Below are 22,176 nucleotides of genomic sequence, written 5' to 3'. Positions count from 1 at the left end.
AATGTTTTCCTGTAGTAGCATGCAGTCCCAAAGCTGTCCTCATAGGTTTCTTTTGTTGTTGGTGGTGGTGGTCTTTCAAGACAGGGTTTCTCTGTGTAGCCCTGGCTATCCTAGAACTCTCTCTGTATACCAGGCTGGCCATGAACTCAGAGATCCTCCTGCCTCTGCCTCCCAAGTATTGTGATTAAAGGGGTGAACCACCACCTGGCTGGATTTATTCTTGATTTGGTTCCTAGAGAACATCTCAGCCTGGTCCTTGGAAAAGAACCAGGTTGTTTTCTATATGTGTGTGTGTGTGTGTGTGTGTGTGTGTGTGTGTGTGTGTGTGTGTGCATTTTCTATGCCTACATATACTTTCTGTGTGTATGCATGTTCATGTGTGTGGCAGCCAAAGATCAATGTCAAGTGACTTCTTCATGGTCCTTAGTCACTGTTCTATTAATGTGAGGAGACACCATAGCCATGGCAACTTACTAAAGGAAGCATTTAACTGGAGGCTTGTTCATAGTTGGAATAGTGTTAGAGTCCATGACCATCATAACAGGAAGCAGGGCAGCAGGCATGGTGCTAGAGCAGTAGCTGAGATCTTACACCTGATCCACAAGCTGGAGGCAGGAAGAGAGAGAGAGAGAGAGACTGGGCCTGGTGTGGGCTTCTGAAACCTCAAAGACCACCCCCAGTGACACACCTCCTCTCATAAGGCCACACTTCTCCCATAGGCTCATATGTTTGAATACTTGGTCCCCAGTTAGTAGAACTATTTGGGAAGGATTAGGAGGTATGGCCTTGTTGGAGAAGGTGTGTCACTGGGGGAGGGCTTTGAGGTTCCAAACGACTTGTGCCATTCCCAGTGTCTTTCTTTCTTCGCCTTGTGGATTGTGAATCAAGATGTGAGCTCTCAACTATTCCTTTGCTCCACTATAATGGACTCTACCTCTCTGAAACCATAAGCCCCAAATTAAATGCTTTGTTTTGTAAGTTGCCTTGGTCACAGTGGTTTATCACAGCAATATAAAAGTAACTAAGACATGAAAAACCAAAAAAAAAAAATGTTTCTCAAGAATCTGGAGCTCACTGATTGGTTAGGCAGGCTGATCAACGAGCCCCAGGGCTATGACTGTCTACCCCAGGCCCCAACCTCCACCCTTCACCCCATGCACACCAGCACCAGGGTTGTAAACTCGTTCCTTTGTTCCACTTTGGATCCTCCTGCTCTTACAGCATCCCCCCCAGAGCCTGGCTCCTTTTTTGCTACTGTTTTGGTTTTTCAGTACTGAGGTTTGAACCTAGGGCCTTGCACGTGTTGGGAAACCGCTCTACCATGAGGCTACATGCCCAGTCTCAAGTACTGTGTTCTTCTGCTGAGGACCTGGATTCCCACTTGCCAGGTCAGTCATCCTTCTGATGCTGGCATCCTGAGTTCCCTCCTGCACCTGCTGCTGCTGCTGCTTGACCAGGAGCTTCGTACAGCCCCCGTCTTGTAACCCCACTCTAGCTGTTTTAATTTCTCCCACGGCCACTGGATTTCCCTCCAACACAATAACAGAATTCGGACTCACCCTCACTGGCCCACAATGACGACTCAGACCTTTCTCTCAAATACCTTTGCTTTCGGTTGCCCCACCTGCAGTCAGGTCTGGTTCCTTCAGCGTTGTCTCCAGGGCTGCCCGGTGCCCCGGGAAGTGAAGTGTGCCTCCTGGTCTCTGGCGCTGTCTCTGCTTGACTTTCTCATGTAATATTGGTGATTTCACTTCCCGTCTCTGCTTCAGCTAAGGATTGGGCCTCATAGCCTGCAGCCACCACTACTTCAAACTCAGCTGGAGATCTCAGGCCTGCAAGAGGTGTCACAGAAGGTCAGCAGCTTGCTTGACATGCCTGCAGGCTAAGCCTCGTCTCCTCATTCCCCACATCCTTGGGAAGTTCCCCCATGGCTCCTCCTGTTTCTTTGCATACTGCCAGAGTCTTTGGCTCAAGTATTCCAGAAAGAGTTTGTCTTTACTTTTCCTCTGTGGAGGCTTGCTGTCCCCCACCAGCCGCTCCTAAGAGACTTGGGCTGCTTTCTTACTTACTGAGTTTCCTTCTGTCCTTTTCCTTTGCTCTCCAACTTTGTGTGTGTGTGTGTGTGTGTGTGTGTGTGTGTGTGTGTGTGTGTGTGTGTGTGTGTGTTGGGGGGGGTCTGGCTTGAAACCCTAACTTAACATACTCAGATATGGTGACCATGGAGGGGGATTTCAGGACCTCTAGACAAGCATGTGCCTAGCATCCAACTGTTTGCTAAGACAGTTCTAGAGAGTGTGCACAGGGACCACTGAGAAAGTCATCACTTTACACGTAGACATCAAGGAGGTCCTCACAGCTTCTCCATTAGGTGTACAAGGCAGTTTGGTTGATTCTGCATAGCCTGGCCGTGAATCCCCACATCACTGCAATCCTGTCCAAGGCAGCCTAAGCAGTTTAGACTTCTTGGGTCCCAGTAATCCCTGGGTGGTAGATAGCACCAGGTCTTGGGACAGGCACAGTTAGTCACTGCTTCTAGCTTACCTTCCTAGGAATTGAGGATTCGCTTCACCCAGGTCCTCTCCTAGGGCTAGTCAGCACCTTCTTCCTGAGTAACTACTGTTCTCCTCATTTCTGCCTACCTTCTCAGTTACTATACCTTATCTCACCCCAGCCTCTGGCTCCTGCCCTGTATCTTCCCTCACCTGAAATTGAAACTAAATTCTTGATAATTAGTGTCTGGAATGTTGAGGGTATTTTCTCTGGCCCTGCAGCCTCTCTGTGGTGTGATGGGAGAGGCTGGAGGAAAGATGGTAGTGATTCAGGCTGAGCTCCAGACCCCTGTGTGCTTCTGTTGGACATGTTAAAATCCTAGAAAGCCACTTTGAATAGGTAGCATGTGTAGTGTGGTATGTGCATGGTATAAGCAGGTGAGAAATTGCCAATAGCAGTCAGAAAACCAGGAAGAAAAAATGGGGGGGAGTGGTCTCTGAGGTGTTGAAGAGTCTAGTCGCTGGCTTTCTGAGAACCTGCCATGGAAGCCTCAGACTCCAGTTTAGGCCAATCAGCAGTATCTTCTAAGAACCGTCAGTGAATACTTTGTAAATTGATAACATTATACTGCTGATGAAATGACCAACTTCTCTAATGCCAAGATTGTAAGTAACTCTAGTACAGACCATAGTGGGAGCATACAAGTTTCCTGTGACCTTCCACCAACACTTTCTTACCCACTGAAGACAGAGCAAACAATGCAGTTGACAAACAGCAAAAATCTATAAGAATAATAACAGTATTGAGTTCAGGGAGGAGAGGACTCAACACTTGACAGGCTTAGGCAATGTTAGGAAGATTGTTACCCAAGCCCCCCTGAACTACACAGTGAATTTCAGGCTAGCCTGGGCTACCATGTAAAACCCTGTCTCAAAAAACAGTTCTTGAGTACTAAGACGATCCACAGAGTCAAGATTCAGGAAGGTTAAAAAATGTTCATGTTACAGATGAAGCTGGGGGAGGAGTCTCCTAGGGTTATCAGAGTCGAAGATAGGACAACCCTAAATATATCGTTCCCAAAAGAAAAAAGAGTCATCAGTTAGAATACTTCCCCAAGAGCTGGGTTGTAGCTCAGCTGATAGAGTGTTTGCACAGCACGCACAAAGCCCTGGAGTCAGTTCCCTCCTGTATATCAACCAGGCAAACAGATGCAGGTCTGTAATCCCAGCAATTGGGAGATGAGGCAAGAGGATCCAAAGCTCAGGGTAAGGGCTACAGAGAGGACTCAGTGGGTAAAAGTGACTGCTGTGCAAGCCTGAGTCCTGAGTTCAGATCCCCAGCACTCCCGTAACCAATACTCACCTCTGCTTTCCACGCACATTCCCGTAACCCCGGTACTGAGGGGGTGTATTATCTAGGTTCCTCTAAAAGAGCACTTCTGATAGAAAAAACACACATATATATGTATATATCTGTAATTTAATCAGTGGCTTACCGGCTGATGTCAGAGCAGTCCAACAATGGCCATCATGAAGGATCCCGTACTTGTTCAGTCCATGAGACTGAGTGTCTCAGCAGTTCCCAAAGAAGTCCTCGCATGTGGCCAGTTTTCAGTCCACACTGGAATCCTGAAGAAGTGGGTTCTAACACCAGGTAAAGATTGGTGTTGGTTCAGTATCAAGAGAAACGGATTTGCCAGTGAGCATGAGGGCAAAGGAGCAAAAAGCAAGTGCTTCCTTCTTACACGACCTTTCTGTAGGCTACCACAAGAAGGGGTGCCCAGATTTAGGGTGGGTCTTCCTCCTCAAATCACCCAATCAAGAAAGTCCCTCCCAGGTGCTCCCAGCCACTTGGGTTTTAGTTAATTCTGGATGTAGTCAAGCTGACACCAAGATTAGTCATCGGAGGAGATCAGAGACAGAAGAACCACTGAGCCTTGATGGCTACCATCTTGGCTCTAGGTTCAGTCGCAGGAGGCCCTATCTCAAAAGACTAAGATAGAGTGATAGAGCAGTCACCCAATACACTCCTCTACTTTCCACTCACACACCGGCGTGTATACCAGCTACACAGACATGTACACATGCGCACGCGCACGTGCACACACACACACACACACACACATACACACACACACACACACACACGCCATATATATATGTGTGTATGTGTGTATATATATGTTTAAGGAACCCCAAGTTCTTCTGTGGCATGAACAAATTTTCTAATCTTTCCAGATCTTAACTTTTTTTTTTTTTTTTGGAGGCAGGGTTTCTCTGTGTATTCTCTGTGTAGTAGCCTTGGCTGTCCTGGATCATAACATTCTTGTTTGTGAACCGTATGTGATGATTTGGCAACCACTGAGTGGTATCATCAAAGTTTGTTAAGGGATCTTAAAAAACAACAACAACAAAAAAAAACCACTAAATTCAAAGTTGAAAGAATTGATTCACTTGTTACACTTCAATTTTATTTGGCTTGAAGTATTATTCAACTCACTACAATTCAGTTGTAAAATACAAGGAAATATATATATATATATATATATATATATATATATATATATATATATATGCTTTTGTAGACCTGAGGACCCTTCAGTGGGATATCATTAAGTACATAATCCTCACCACATCTGTACAATAGAAAAATTGGCCTCTTCCAGCGGCCTTCCTTAGAACATTGATTAAAGCCAGCCCCAAATGGCTGTTCTCGGCAGCAGGGCACATGGCTTTGTGCAACTCCTCTTCCTTCTCAATAAGGTGGTGCACTCAACGATGTTTTTACTCTTGAATTCCCTGAAGGGCCATTATAAGCACCCCACTTTCTCTGGAGTTTAACCTGTGTGCAGTTTCAGCTCAAATCCACCTATCCAAACTGTGCACGGCCTCCTGATGACGCCTGGGCCACAGCGCTCATGTGTTTGGGGTTTCTCTGCTGTTGCTGTTGCTGTACTTTGAATAAGTAAATTAACCAATGAGTGCCTGAGGACACATGGCACATGTTCAGGGTCTGTGACACAGGAGGGCATAAAAGCCAGGATGTAATATCTGCTAATGGAACTCCCAGCTCGTGAGGGGTTTTCATTTCTTTTGTTTGCACAGTTGAAATAGGCAAAGCTACCCCTTTAAATGACAGGAACCTTTTGTCCCTATGAGGTTTCGGTTATCAGGCCACAGTCTGTCGGTTTGAAACCATTTCCTTCCCAATTAGTTTGCAGTTGGGTGATGCTCCGTGCTGTGTTGAGGTTTCTCTACCTTGGTTTGACCTTCAGCAGCATCTGTAAAGCTCTCTGCTTAGCGGCAAACATCACATCCATGCGGGAGGCACCGGGTGTGTTTGCTCAAGAATTTTGTGCTTGAAACCTTATGGCTCCAGAGAATTTGGGGACCGAGGGCTGTCTGTAGTCAAAGGTTTCCTCTGTAACCAAGAGACTTTGTCTTGCCAGGACCGTGGGGGATGAAAGCCCAGGGAAATCTCCCACACATTTAAGGCATTAACAGCAGTCCAGGGGAAAACACCTTTATCTGCAGCTTCTATCTCTGCAGCCCTTATCTTGTTTGAACTGAGATTTGGGCTATTTGCCCTGAAGTGAGTCCTCTCAGCCATCCCAGCGCCTTCCTTCCTGTTCCAAAATTACTGCCTGCAGACAAAGCACGCCTTAAACATTCTTTTACTGCGGCCAGTCAATTATGAAATACAAGCGTAGGCGGACAATGAAAGCACGGGAGTGTCAGCTGCAATGCAGACAGTCTGTCCAGGAGGACCCCAAAGCAAATGCAAGATCAGTCCCACCTCATCCAGCATGTCCCAGTGTGACTTAGGAACCCAGCGAGCATCATGAGCTACTAAGGCATCTGATACAGTCAAGGGCGCAATTGTGAAAATATGAAAGAGAGACCTGGGGCTGGAGACATAGTTCAGTTGGTAGAGTACTTGCCTAGCATGCATAAAGCCAGGGGTTCGAGCCCCTGCACAGTGGAGAGAGGGACAGGGTGGAGCATGTCTGCAATCTCAGCCCTTGGGAGGCAGAGGTAAGGCTTTTACAAGTTTTACAAGTTTGAGGTCATCTTTAGCAGCTATACAGCAAGTTTAGGACCAGCTTGGGATTCATGAAGCCGTATCTCAACAATGTAAGAAAGAAGAGAAGGGGGAGAGAGGGAGGGGAGAGGGGTAGAGGGAGAAGGGGAGAGGGAGAGGGGGGAGGGGGAAGGGGAGGGCTGTTGCCATGAACACATCAGAGTACCATGAAGCTACTGGAGGGGATATAGGAAGTATTAAAATAACAAATAATTAAAGGAAAATGAATTAAGAATCTTTACCTTAAAACTTCAGAAATATTTCTGAAATTATAAACAAAATACAAAGTTAGGTTTGAAATTTCAAAAATGTATAGCAATGCATGTGTTCAGTCTTACTCTCCAAGTGAGGGAACTGAGCCTCTCAAATCCATTAGTCAGAGGGAAGGAGGGGACCCTTCACCAGCTCTGCCCATGGCCCTTTCGTCACACCCTTCACTTGCCCTTTTTATCCAGCTCTTCAGGACTCCGAAGGAGCCAGCCAAGCAGTGCTGGTAGAAAAGAAAGGTGAGTCCTCAACCTTGTTTATTCTGCATTTTACTGGGAATTTGCCTCTTTGAACATTTGAGATACGAACCTGATGCTGGGCGAGAACTCTGAGAAAGAAGAAAAATGGTGGAAGTTCTTCTAACACAGACGTAAAGCTGGGCAGTGTGGAAAGATTTGAGCTGAGGATCCCAGGCACACAAAGAAGGCCTCTTGGAGCTCACTGTGTGGAGCATTCGCCTGAGCATCGGTACTGCCTGGAGCACCTCCATCTGTCACCCAGGAAACATCAGAGCAGTACTTAGACAGCTGAGGCCAGACCCAGCAGCCAGTGTGACACATTTCCAAGTGAGATCTAAGAACTACCGATTGTCCTCTGTGCTAGAGAGGTATCTATCCCACCCACATTTCTTCAGCAATTTACCAAAATGACTGAATTTGACCAAACAGATAATACCAAACACATATTGTCAGAGGGACTGGGAGAAGGCTTGAAGTGGGGCATAGTGACTTACACCTATAACTCACCACTGGAGCAACTGAGGCAGGAGGATTACCAGAAGTTCTAGGACCAACAGTTTGAGGCCAACCTTGAGCCTGTAGGGAGTTTTTAGATAGCCTGGGCTACAGAGTGAAGCTATGTTCCCCAAACAATCATACAAACAAAAACAAGCCCTGGATCTTAAAGCAATGTGCATATAGCTCATCCCTGTGTGTGTGTTTGAGACAGGGTCTTGTACATCCTTAAACTCTCGCTCCTCCTACTTCAGTCTCCTGGATGCTTAGCTTATAAGTGTGCATCACCATTCCCACCTTGCTATTTTATAATAATGTTGTATATAATATTTTTACCTTAAGACTGGGTTACACAGGTCCCCAGATGTATCAAAACTCAGCAAATATGCCCTCCAGACCTACACACTTCATTGCATGTAAATCATGCATCAGATGAAGTTATGAAAAGAAACATTGAAATTTAGTTAGACATGAAGTAATTTGAGGGTAACAATATGGTGTCTTCAATTTACTTCCAAATGTATTCCCAAACAACAGATTTGGGATGGGGGTATACCTTAGTGGTAGAGTTCCGCCTATCATGCACAAGGCTCCCAAGTCAACCCTCAAACCAAACACACACACACACACACACACACACACACACACACACACACACACACACACACACACACAAAGAAAACAAAAAAGTCACATTCACAGATGGATAGAGGGATGAACATATAGATGATAAACTCTCAGCCCTGTTGTCCATATGAAAGTTTTTATAAATTTTGGGAGTAAATTTACTAAAATTTAGGACTGTGCTCTAATGCTCAATCCTCTCTTTTTTTCTCTCTCTCTGTCTTTTCACACACACACGAATACAAACTTCACATACACATTTATTTCCAACTCTAACTGTAAAGTTCATCTCCTTGAACATGAGCATATCACCCAGAGCATCCTCCAAGCAGCTCTCAGCAGCACAGGAAGAAAGTGTGAGCCTATGGCAAACTTTGCCCCACAACTCGGTCAGGCTTGAATCCTGGCCCTGCTAGATTAGAAGATATTGCCTATTTTCTGAGCTCCGCTGCATAGTCAGACTTTCCTTTGTATGACTAGCTCGTAAATAACAACACAGAGACTTATTATCAATTATGAAAGCTCAGCCTATAGCTTAAGCCTGTTCCTAACTAGCTCTTATAACTTAAATTGACCTATTTATATTAATCCACTTATATCACGTGACATTACCTCTCCTACATCTGGTACCCCCTGCTTCCTCTCCATGTCTCCTGGTATCTCCTGTGTGCCTTGACTCCTCCTCCTCCTCCTTTCTCTCCCCAGAAGTCCCGCCTATACCTCCTGCCTGGCTATTGGCCATTCAGCTTTTTATTACACCAATCACAGCAATACATCTTCACATAGTATACAAATATTCACAACATTTCCCCCTTTTGTCTAAATAAAAAGGAAAGGTTTTAACTTTAACTTAGTAAAACTATATACAATAAGAAAAATTACCAAGTAAGAATTACATTCACGATGTTTAGTCCATATGTATTTGGCAAATTTGGAGAAAATACTGTATTATCTATCCTATCTTAGTGAGTCAAAAATTTTATACCTAAACCATTTTCTATCATAACTTGTATTACCATTCTAAAAATATCTTTTTAAACCTAAAATCTTCTTCTTAGATAAACAACTTAAGCTTTTATGTTTCTCAACCTTATAAACTTTATATCTCTTATGTAAGTTTTTTTCTGAATTTGGTAATGAGGAAAACTGTATACTATCTAGTCTTTGATCCCTATCAGAGACCCAAGAAAGATATATTACCTGAGTAAACAGGAAGTGCAGATCAAACAACTTCCAAAACTATAGAAATGACAGAGACAGCTAGTTGCCTAGATAGTCACCCAAGGTTCCTCTGCGATGTTGAGACATCCATCTTCAATATACAGATCTAGAATATCTGGCAGATTTTTTTTGTGTGAAGATGAAATTTTTGAAGAACTGTCCTACCTTGGCTTAGCAAAATTCAGCAGTCACCTTCTTTCATGTCCTGTCTGTACAATTTGGACAGCATACTGTCAGAAGTCAAGACAAGTGCAGTTTCTTGCCCAGGGGCTAACTTTGCCACAATAAAAGCAAACTCCATATGAATATTCTTCAATACCCATCATCCTATTTTGAAGTAAATTGGTGCTGCCAGGAGAAGACGTGTCTTACTGTCATGAAAAGCCTTCAATTATTAAAACATCTTAAATGCCATATTCTGTAGGTCTCTGAAGTGTTTGAAGACCATCTGTCCATCTAAAATATATTTGTTTGACCTTGAAAACATACCTAACATGGCCACAAATTTGATTGTTAGATGACTATTAACCTGTATTTCTTAATTATCCTAAATAGTTTGTAATAATAACTTCCAAGGACTAGAAATTTATATTACATTGTTAAATGAGCTGCATAAAAGACAATATCTTAAACAAAAGATTATATATACATATATAGTTATATATATATATAGTACAACAAAAATAACCTTAAATTGTATCAATATATAAGAATCCATACCAATGTAAAATATTTGAGACTAGTGATTGTTCAAAAATAGACTCAACAACCACCTTTTTATCCCATCATTTCTATACTTTTTCCCTTCAGAAAAAGATTCCTAAATCTAGTCTCCTTTGTTCAGCTTTTTATTTCTGACCATAACCAATAATAACTTTTAACCAACTCCCCTAAACAATGACGAACATCCATAACTCACTGAATGACCAAAAACCATCCACCCCACCTCTTGGGAATATGGGTGTTGGTTCTCTAGACTGCCTCCTGTTGTCTGGGGGTGATGGTATCTTTAGGGGACCCTGAGAAAATTGGGATAATGGTTGAGTCCTGGGAGAGCTAGCTGTATTTTTGTTGTTGTTGTTGTTTAGTCTCTGTGTGATAGGAAAGTGTAGAGTTTATCTGAAGTCTTGGACGGATAGTCTGTGAGGCTGGACCATCTCAGCTAGCAGTTTTGAAGTTGTTCTGGATATAAAATTTTGAGGAAACTGCAACAGAGGCATTCTGAGAGGGTGGATCACCTGGGCTAGTTGTCTTCATTGGTTTTTGGTCCATTTTTCTTAAAACACATAAACTTTGAAAGGTCACACACACACACACACACACACACACACACACACACACACACACACACACACACATATATATATATATCTGCATTAATACAAGTATGGAATATATGGTGCACACAAGTCAGTTAAGGATGATTTTTCTGTCCTATGTTTGAGCAGGTAAAAGGCATCTGTTACCTTATACACTTGTTTGGACTGTATAGGCAATCCATATGAGAGGATGGCATGTAATAATAAGTCATTAAGACTCTGTAGCCAACAAGATTTATCATGTCTCATCCAATCTCAGAGCTGTCCCCATGTGCATCATCTGTCCTATAGTCTTTCTTGGTTTCTTTTTCATGTCTATAGCCAAGATTTTCAGGTCTCCTCCAATCAAATTTGATCTTCATTAATTTTGAAAAGAATCATAACTTTTTGTTTCCTGTGAAAACAAAGGCATAACCTCTCCCCCAATGCAACACATTTTTCAACTCCCATTTTGAAGCCAAAACATCCCTAAAGTATATGGGCTGGTTTAATTCAACAGTCCCTTTCATAACCTCATAATCCCCCAGCAGCTGCTGTTTACTCATCCGCATTCAAAAACTTTAAAGTCAACAAAACACCGTACAGGATCCAGATGCCCTGTGTATTTTCCATCTTTACATGGCTTATTTTTTTTCTTTTATATTGCTTTACTCTCCCTTTAAAGACTTTATTATTTTTAAACTATTTTTTTCTCTTACTGTATATACCCATTTTTTACTATATAGAGGCTTTTCTCAGTCTGGACACTTTACTGCATGTCTGCAGCTTTCTCTAACCAGACAAGCCAAGCTTTGAACTCACCGCAAGGCTCCACACATGGTGCTGGCTGACTCAAGCCTGCACCAGGAGCTACATCTCTGTATGCCATGGCCCACCTGAGAGACTGTGGGACTAGAAGGCCTTGCCTGGCTCTGTGTTTATGTGTTTGGAGCTTTTTTTTTTTTTTTAAGCTTTCTCAGGTCCTGTGTGGAAATACACTCCCCACATTGGATACCATATGTAGTCAGATTTTCCTTTGGGCCCCCAGCTCCCAAATAATGACTAGGAGACTTATTATTAATTATGAAGTCTTGATTTATAGGTTAAGCTTGTTCCTAATTAGTTCTTATGACTTAAATGAACCTATTTATATTAATCTTTGTTCTATCATGTAGCATTACCTCTCTTCATCTTGTACGTCCTGTTTCTTCTCCGTGCACCTAGATTCCTTCTCCTCCTCCTTTCTCTCCCTAGAAATACCACCTATACCCCCGGCCTAGCTATTGGCCATTCAGCTTTTTATTACACCAATCACAGCAACACATCTTCACAGAGTACAAATATCCTACAACACTGCTGTTCTCATCTGTAAAATAGCTCTTCCCCACCCACTTCTGTGAATTGGAATGAGACAACCCCTGTAAAACACCAGCCCATCCTCAAGCTTACAAAGCACTCACATACAGACCTCATTAGGATGAGCACTCAGCAAACAGTGCTCAGTTTGGTCCAGTAACGTGCTAACGACATCAACATATTAGATGCTTTAATAATGTGTAGCATCTGTGTGTTTGTCAGGGTGGGGTGTATGCATAGGGCAGGTGCCTGGCAGAGTCCAGAGGAGAATGCCAGATCCTCAAGAGCTGGAGTTACCGGCTGTTCTGAGCTGTCTGTGGGTATGGGGCATCGAACTCAGGTCCTCTGCAAGAGTAATCTACTAGATATTTGTTCATTTGGGGGAAAAAACTGCACTTGAGACAATGTCTATTTGGAAGCACACTGTTTTACCATCTAGCTTCCTTCATCTGTTCATGCAAAGCAGTTTAAAGAAGGCGAGAGATGCAAGGCGTAGGTGTACCTGTTCCACTGGGAGTCCCACGCTGTCTAAGTAACAGCACTGAAAACCATGTCAGGGGCTGGAGAGAGCTGTGAGCCTAGGAGAACATTCTGCTCTTGTAGAGGAACTCAGTTTGGTTCCCAGCACCCATGTCAAGTGGCTCACAGCTACTTGTGACTGCAGCTCCAAGGGATCTGACACACTCTTCCGGCCTCCAGGGGCACCTGCACTAATGTGCACAGTCCCCCTCACAAATGCGTGCATATGCACGTAAATAAAAGTAATTTTTAACTAAAAAGAAAAAAATCAATGTGAAGATCTGGGGGCGCTGGGCCACTTGGGCTCCTTGCTTGATTTCATAATTTTCCTCATTTTAAGCCTGAGGCATGCCCACACACACCATGGCCCTTTCCCCTTCTGGAAGGCAGCACCCTTCTTTCTCATAAGGACCGCCCACCCACACCCCTGCTCAGAGCACTGAATACTTCATCAGCTTTTCCTTAGCCTGCACAGAACCCTGACACGCTGAACAATAAGAGCTCTGTTCTCACAGGGATGCTCATGCCAAAAATAAAAAATAAAATCCCTGTAACCGCACCAGGATTAAACCCTTCTCCTTGTTCCTGTGGAGTGCCTGTGTTTCAACATCACTAATTCTTAGAGAAAAGCTTACTAAGGGGTCAAAATTGCACAAGGCATCATAGATGCCACACCTCTTGAGGGAGTATATTGCAAAGATTATGTCCCTGGAGACTCTATGCCGTCTTCTCTGCAAAGTCATTGCAGCCTCAAATATGAGGGAGGTGACAGCATAGTGACAGGCAATGAGGCCGCCAGCCTGCTCCATGCGAGTAGCTCCCTCTGCCTATTGACCTGCTCCGCCCAAGTGGCTCCCTTGCCTATTGACCTGCTCCGCCCAAGTGGCTCCCTCTGCCTACTGAGAGTATTTCTTTGCCAGATTCATGATGCACATTGCAGTGGGCTCACCTCCTCTGAAGGGAGGATTTAATTATGGGTTCAGCAGACAACCCATAACAGGAAAGCCAGAGACCTGAGGACTGAGATCCGTGCGTGGTGGTCATCCAGGTGGGGACATGAGCAGCCTTCCTTACAGCAGCTCCTGCGCTGCTTCCCCAGTATAAAGGGAACTGCCTGGTCATCCTGCTGGTGAATTCAACAAGAGCACCCACCATGCGTTCATCACTTTGGGGCTGTCACTACTCAGCACAAGTCCAAACACACAGAATGTTTTAGATAAATGTTGGCTGAACTAAGTTATAAGGCTGAAAGGTGATAGAAGAAATCAGCATTTACATGCATGAGCCCTGCCCCGCCCCGCCACAACCGCTGGAGCACCCTAGATTCAAATCCTGTCTCTGATGCTTATTAGCTCTTCAACCTTAGACAGAACAACCACTCAAGTGTACACACACACACACACACACACACACACACACACACATATATACATACACACATACACATATACACATACACACATATACATATACACACATACATAAACATACACACGTATATACATACAACATATACACACATACACATATATACACATACACACATATACACACACATGAACACACATTCTGTTTTGGCTTTCTCTGATGTAAAGTGGGAAAAAAAGAACAGACCATAGAATTGTTAACAACTGAATAAAGTAATAAATATAAAATGTATGGAACCCTGTCCCACTGTTGTATGTGCCGTATAGATGTAAATTTCTGTCTTGATTTGGACAGTGAAATTTGCCTGTGAGTTTTCTAGGTCTTCTTGGTAGAAAATAAAGAGCAAACTGGCTCAGAAGCAGAAATCCAAATATTGCCTCTACAAAGGTCTCACCTTGTGGGAGGAGTAGAAAGATGATCCCAATGTCTTCATCGCGTGAGGGGAAATTACCTCAGATTTATTCACTCAAAAAAGTTTCAGTCTGGGCCCCCAAATGATGTGGTCACCCCACACACAATCTATCTTCAGACTTTGATTCAGAATGAGTAAAGAATTGAGTTGATATCCCCAGCCCCCTGCCAAAAAATTCCCTTTTAACCACTCTAGAAACAGAAATAGTAGGACCCTGGAGCTCTCCTGGTTGGGATGAGAAGAGAGGCCCTTCAAATTCAGGAATGTTGGACTAGGACCCTGATGCCTGGGGGAAAGTCAACCTCGAAAGAAACAGAAGAGGAGAGAGGACTGTGGGACACCCACTGTGACGCTGGTGTGCAGTCAGGGAGAGTAAAGGACTTGCTGACCCAGTCTCTTCCTCTCTACCCAATGGTGGTGCTCTTCTGGGTGAGTAAGCCTGCTGGAGCCTGGGACCGGGGATTTGCAAGAGCACTTGTCTGCAGAAGGAAGCCACATTCTTCAAGGTAGGCTCTACCCTTGCAGTGTGTGTCTAGAGTGGATGCCTAGCTACAAAGTGTACGGAGCAAGTGAGTGGCCAAAAACAGATGCTTCTAATGACGGTTCTTTTCCTTCACATTTTTTATTGCAGTACAGTCTACAATTGCTCACTGTAAGGCATGAGTTAATCGTTAGCTGTTTGGGTTTTGTTTTGTACTGTTTTTTCCTCAAGGACGGGTCTCTTGTAGCCCAGGCTGCCCTTGAACTTGCTACATGGTCAAGGACTTTGAACCCCTGATCCTACTGCTTCCCACCACACCCAATCCCAGTGTTAGAATTACAGGAATATACCGCTAGGCCTTACGCAGCACTGAGGATAGAATAGGGTTTTGTGCACCCTATCAAATGCCCTAAAATGAGTCACATCCCTAGGCCACTTTGACTGTTTACATTCATTCTGGTGGCAGTCAAAGGACCCAGAGCAAATCATGGTCTCCATTTTTTTATCCTGGACTGTAGGTCTGCACTGAGCACATGGCTCCCCGCTCATACTGTACAGGGGACTACGAAGTCCTTCACCTAGACATCCGCAGGAAGAAGGAAGACATGAAGGAGTCCATGCCATTGCATGCAAGTCAATAAGGAAGAAAAGGACTCAATCAAAGGAGGCTGTGAGAGAGAGGAGGTGAATTACCCGACAAGCCTGCAGCTTCCCCTCCCCTGGGTGCCCGCACTGCGGGGATGAGCCGAGCTGTTGGTTCAGAGCAAGCGATCCTTCTAGACTCACCATGGGCATGAATCAGGGCTGCCTTCCCCAGGATCACAGCTTCTGGAATATTTTCTGACTCTTCCGTCCTCTGGGGCAGAGAATCCCAAACACTTGGCCTAGGGACTCTCTTCCACTCTTGTGAATTGGCAAGAACCCTCAAGGCGCCATGTTTATGTTGCTTACATCTACCTATCCCAAGAACCATATTTAGAAATTAAAACAAAATATTTTAAAGTATTCATGAAGCCATCTCTTTCAATCAAAACATGAATTTGCTACATGCTAGCATAAAAATCTTAGGTAACATAAACGACATTTTTATTTTGTAACAACAACAAAAACTGCTTCCAAAACAAATGAAAGGTAGATGCAGAGAGAGCGCTGCCTCCTGGTTTCTAGCCTCCTAACATTTGTCATAATAAAAGGTAGTTAGTTTCTCATATCTGCCCCTATATTCAATTTGCTGCAATATGTTGTTTTAATTGTTGTGTCTGAAGGAAACCCAGCCTCACAGGATTAAGTGCTTGAAGCCTCCCAACCCTCAGAGACTGTCCCATGGTCCACAGACCGCATTGTGGTGTCTGCAATGTCCCAATAGAACAGGAGAGCGGCTGAGGCTGGGTTCTCTCCCCCACCGTCCATCTGTTTACTGCATACCGGGCTTCAGCCCACTCTGCCCAGCTCCTTTCTTCTCAGGTAATGAGGAAAAGTCATCTGTCAGAGTTTCTGTCACTTGAGAGCTGCCCCCCCCACCCCGCCCCAGAGCAGAACTGCCAAACAAGAGTGAAACAGAGTTAGCGCTTTGCCAGCCTAGTCTCTACTGTGAACATCTTCTGGGAAGCCAGGGCAATCGTGGACAAGCAGCTCACTGGATTTCCAGTCACCCAAACATTGGTTGTCCTTTTGCACCAAAATGTCTTGGGCACCAGGCCGCAGTGGCGCACACCTTTAATCCCAGCGCTCAGGAGGCAGAGCCAAGCAGATCTCTGTGAGGTCAAGGCCGGCCTGGTCTACAGAGCAAGATCCAGGACAGGCATTAAAACTACACAGAGAAACCCTGTCTCAAAAAACCAAAAAAGAAAAAAAAGAAAGAAAAAGAAAAGAAAGAAAGAGAAAAAAAAGAAAAGAAAAAAATGTCTTGGGCAAAGGGTTGTGAAGGGAAGGGACATCTGGACTCCTAGCTCAGAGGTTAATGTTCAGAGTGTTTGCTGCTACTCTAGGCGATCCACGTTCAACTCCCAGCATCCATGTTGGGTGGCTCACAACTACCTGTAACCCCACTTCCAGGAGATCTAATACCTCTGGCCTGTCAGCACCTGCACTGATATGCCACCCTACCACCACCCCCACCACACACACACACAAAAAAAAAATTAAAATATCTTATTTAAATGTCTTGCTGGCTAGAAAGATAATTCTGTCAGTAAAGTACTGGCTGTGCAAGCATGAGGATCTGAATTCACTCCCAGAACCTGTGAAGAAAAGCCCAGAGAAGTGGCACATACTTGTAATTCCCAGGGAAGCAAAGCAGGCAGATCCCAGGAGCTCAATGGCCAGCCAGCCTAGCTTAGTGGCAAGTCTGGGGTCAGAGTGAGAGACCTTCTCTCAAAACACAACATGGTGGCACCTGAGGAAATATACTCATGATTGATCTTTGTCCTGCACATGCACATGTCCTGCACATGTGCTCCCAGACACAGGAGAAAAGCACACACACACCTGCACACACACACACACACACACACAAACACACACACACACATACGTGTGCATCCTAACTTCTCCTCTTCACCTCTTCCTTCTGTCATATCTCCCTAGGGATACTTATGAGACATTGATGGTATCAGAACCTTTTTTTTTGGTTTGTCAAGGCAGGGTTTCTCTGTGTAGTTTTGATGCCTGTCCTGGATGTCACTTACAGAGTGAGAACTCACAGAGATCCTCCTGCCTCTGACTCCCGAGTGCTAGGATTAAAGGCGTACACCACCACCGCCACCTGGCAACTTCAGAACATTTGAGAACCTCTGTTTGACATTCATCCCAAGAGATAAAGATGCCCCCCAACAAGAGACACAGAAGCCATCTTGAGAAAGTTTAAGCAGGAGCAAAGGCCAAAAATTCAAGAGAAAAGAGAAAAGTAGGGACAGTTGTTTTTAAAAAGCATGTAATTATTCATACGTGCTATTACCCTTCTCTAAACATTCATTTGTGTGGTGGAGGGGCACACAAATACCCAAGCATACGTATGAGGTCAACGGACAACCTGCAGGTTCCAGTCTGTCCTTCCACCATGTGGGCTCAGGCGATCAAACTCGGATTTCAGTTTGACAGGCAGCACATTTACCCACTGAGCCATCTCAAGGGCCATCCATTGTATTACTTTGCAGGCCTGGTGAAATGCTCGGCAGGGTAAAGGCACTTGCTACCAAAACTAATGACTGGTTCCCCAGAAACCACATGAAAACAATTCCTTCAAGTTATCCTCTGAACTCCATGTGAGACACACACACACACACACACACACACACACACACACACACACACACACACACACACACACGTTTTAGAATATTAGTTGAGGTTACATTTGTTAATGCTGTTGCATTCTCTTTTTTTTTCTTTTTTTTTTTCTTTTTTTTTTTTTTTTGAGACAGGGTTTCTCTGTGTAGCGTTGGCTGTCCTGGAACTCACTCTGTAGACCAGGCTGGCCTCGAACTCACAGAGAGTGCTGGGATTCAAAGTGTATGCCACCACCGCCTGGCTATGTGTTGCATTCTTTTATGTTGCATCTGTTTAACTCTGTGAAGCTGTGTTACTTTGCCTGTCTAAAACACCTGATTGGTCTAACAAAGAACTGGCCAATAGCGAGTCAGGAGAAAGGACAGGAGGGGCTGGCAGGCAGAGAGAATAAATAGGAGGAGAAATCTGGGGAGAGAAGACTGAGGAGTGAGAAAAGGAGAGGAGGATGCTGGAGGCCAGCCACCCAGCCAGACACGGGATAAGAAGGAAAGAAAAGGTGTACAGAAATAGAAAAATGCAAAAGGCCAAAGGCAAAAGATAGATGAGATAATTTAAGAAAAGTTGGCTAGAAACAAGCCAAGCTAAGGCTGGGCATTCATGAGAAAGAATAAGCCTCTGTGTGATTTATCTGGGAGGTAGGTGGCAGGCCCCCAAAAAGCAAAGAGTAAAAAAACAGCTGGGGTTGGGGATTTAGCTCAGTGGTAGAATGCTTGCCTAGCAAGCGCAAGGCCCTGGGTTCGATCCTCAGCTCCACAAAAAAAAAAAAAAAAAACAGCCAACAACAACACACACACACAAATCTAATTTTAAACTTTTTTAGAGAAGTTACTTATAAAGAATAATTTTATAAAAAGAAATACTTTGGAACCAGGAAATAGAGATGAAAACATCATTTATACATTACAAAGTCAACATCAGGAATCGTCCCCTCTTATAAATAACCAAAGTATATTTACTTCCAAGGTAATCCATGCCAAAGTTATTCAGTGGGCAGCCAAGTTCCAGGGCTCTTTTACCAGCAGCTCCTAAGACTAGAGTTGAGTCTATTTATGTGGGGGTGGGAGGTGGTCACCACTGATTTCCATAGACCAAAGCATCACTGCCTTTTCACTCTTATCAGTACTTAGCTGAGTGACTATATGATCCTTGTTCAAATAACTCAAGTGAGGCAGTAGGCCCCTGCCTCAAATTCTTGAATGACAGCACATACTGCTCCCTAATGACAGGACGGTTGCTGAGCTGTCAGAAACATGTGCATCCTAGCAGTGATCCTACGCCTCGCAGCCACAGCCATGATCTTGGCTACGCTATCATCAAATGTATGTGTGTGTTGGGGGGGGGGGGCGGTGCATACACAGACTTCCACCTACTCGTGCTTGGCTCTGGAAAAATGGGAGAAGTAGCCTTCTCCTGAAACACTGACTCTAGTCATGCTGGGGTACCTTGCATGCCTTTGCTTTTTCTTGGAGCCCTGAAGCTTATAAAGATCGCTTAGGGGAACACTGCCCAGTCTCTGCCCTGGGAAGGATCTTCAATGTTTAGTAAACTGTGGAAAGCTGAGGTCTGGTGCTGTGGGATGTTCTGTATGGCAAATGTGTTGCTCTGATTGGTTAGTAAATAAAACACTGATTGGCCAGTGGCCAGGCAGGAAGTATAGGCAGGACAAGGAGGAGAATAAAGCTGGGAAGTGGAAGGCTGAGTGAGAGACACTGCCAGCCGCCATGATGACAAACAGCATGTGAAGATGCCGGTAAGTCACGAGCCATGTGGCAAGGTATAGATTTATAGAAATGGATTAATTTAAGCTGTAAGAACAGTTAGCAAGAAGCCTGCCACGGCCATACAGTTTGTAAGCAATATAAGTCTCTGTGTTTACTTGGTTGGGTCTGAGCGGCTGTGGGACTGGCAGGTGAGAGAGATTTGCCCTGACCGTGGGCCAGGCAGGAAAACTCCAGCTACAGTCTGGGGTCTCAGGCTGATTCTCAAGCCACCTGTCGCCTCTGCTTAGCAGCTCCCCCATCTAATTGTTACCCCTAAAGGGCTTGCTTCCCAATTTCCTCTCTCTGTTAAACGTCTCTTCACCCTGCCTTGTAGGTGAATAGTATACATTAACGTAGGGAGTGTGGTAGGAGTGCACACAGAGGCTGGGTGGAGTCAGTGGTACAGCAAATGCCACATTCTTCCACATATAACCTACCCCAGTGCCCCTGAGGCCCTGTGCCTTGGATACTGGAAGATCCATGCCAACCACAAGCATCCAGAAAGAACACCTGGCACCACCCCCACGTGATCGCTCACTAGAGGGGCATTCTCAGAACTTCAGCTGACAAGGCTCTTGGAAGAGTTTTCTGCATTTCCACAAGAGATGTTCCCAAAGGGAGATTCAGGTCACACACACACACACACACACACCCTGATTTGTTTCATGCATTAACTTTAGTTTTCAGTTAGCTCTTTGCAGGAAATCAATCAACACATATTTAATCAGCATCTACTATGTATCTATCACTTGGAGCCTCTCTGAGTAAGAAACAAGAAGGACCACAGCACAGTCTTTGCCCTCCAGGGGACGGTGACCTATTTAGGAAGACAAAGTGAACACAGAACAATTAAATGCTGCTCCCGTGGATCTAAATAAGGCAGAGAGTTGTAGGAAACAGAATGCTAGGAGAGGGGGAATTTGTCTTAGGACTTGAAAGACATGTAGGATTCGAACAAGGAGAGGAGAGGATGGGGGGGGGGTTCACTAAAAGCAAGAGGAGATGGTGTAATTAAGGGCACTAAGAAGATGTATCATTAGCAAGAAGATAACACCCCAGGATGCCTTGGGAAGCAGGGTGATTAGAGACCACAGTGTGGAAATGCAGAGAAGCCAGTGAATTTCAACACAAGCTTCCCCTACTTTATAATGTTAGGGTTTCCCTGCAAAACAGAGCATATTGTCAGCCAGGTTGAAAAATCCAGTTTGGACCTTGAATGTTGCCCTTTTTTTATTTTTAAGCATTATTAAAACAGCCAAACAGGAAGGGCATCCATTTTAATGATCCTTGAGGGCAGTTGTTTTTGCCTTGAGCTCCTCTGAGCCCTTGGATTCCAAAGGGGGGCCTCCAAGGCAGCCTTGAGAGATAAGACAGATAATGCAATGAGGCCAGCATGCCTTAGAGCAACTGGACTTGTTATCGGGTGTCCACTTAGGATTTTCAAAGGAACACATAAATAAATCCTCGGTACAAAGGCACTCTTGGTGGCCAGGCATTTGTGTGTTATGAAAAGCAGTTAGCAGTTTTCATAGGTTAAATCTTCCTTTAAAGGAGACCGCCATACACACACACACACACACACACACACACACACACACACAGAGAGAGAGAGAGAGAGAAAGAGAGAGAGAGAGAGAGAGAGAGAGAGAGAGAGAGAGAGAGAGAGAGAGAGACCACCACAACTACAGTATATTGACAGATTAATTCACTCACTCCCATATTTCTCCAGAACTTACTGAGGACCTCCTAATACATAGGTTCGGCACCTACTTGTCAATATGTATAGAATGAAGTCAGCCTACTGGAACTGACCTTGAATGTCAGGCTAAGAAAATGGATGTAAAGAGGCTAACTGATAACAATAATGCTGATGACGGCAATGGTAGACATCAATGCTCAACAATCACTGTGTGCCAAGGATCTGACTTCGTTGCTGTGACTTTAGAACAAGGACATGTATACATTCTTTAAATATTATTTGACAAAAAATGAACATTTCTCTATGGTTTTCGGGTTAAATAACTCTTCTCTGATGCTGTAAAGAAAGACTCTCCTATGGTATTTTCCTCGCTTTCCTAGCCGAGCTGGCTCTCTTGCCCTGAGCCCATAGCCTGCCAAGCTTGAGACAACAAATTAAACTGAGAAAAGGGAGAGGAGACCCAGAGACCACTTGGACTCCAGCCTCGCGTCTTTTTCCAAGCATGCCACTATTAACTTC

At 44.5% G+C, this 22,176-nt stretch overlaps 1 long non-coding RNA gene across 3 annotated transcripts in view; it reads right to left on the bottom strand.

Annotated features, from left to right (window-relative positions):
• The window catches only part of LOC128112557 (uncharacterized), an 84,383-nt gene that overhangs the window by 20,278 nt on the left and 41,929 nt on the right, over window positions 1-22,176 (bottom strand). For all 3 annotated transcript variants that reach the window (XR_008219025.1, XR_008219024.1, XR_008219026.1), the window contains exons 4-5: window positions 3,986-4,133; window positions 475-1,832 (exon numbers count right to left, since the gene is read on the bottom strand). This is a non-coding gene — a long non-coding RNA (uncharacterized LOC128112557). The remainder of the gene's footprint in view (window positions 1-474; window positions 1,833-3,985; window positions 4,134-22,176) is intronic.

This window comes from Peromyscus californicus, unplaced genomic scaffold, assembly GCF_007827085.1.
Source record: "Peromyscus californicus insignis strain IS unplaced genomic scaffold, ASM782708v3 Scaffold_17__1_contigs__length_78620276, whole genome shotgun sequence".
In the NCBI taxonomy this organism is placed as follows: Eukaryota; Metazoa; Chordata; class Mammalia; order Rodentia; family Cricetidae; genus Peromyscus; species Peromyscus californicus.
The sequence above is the reverse complement of the archived record's forward strand: the minus strand, read 5'-3'. Positions and strand labels throughout refer to the sequence as shown.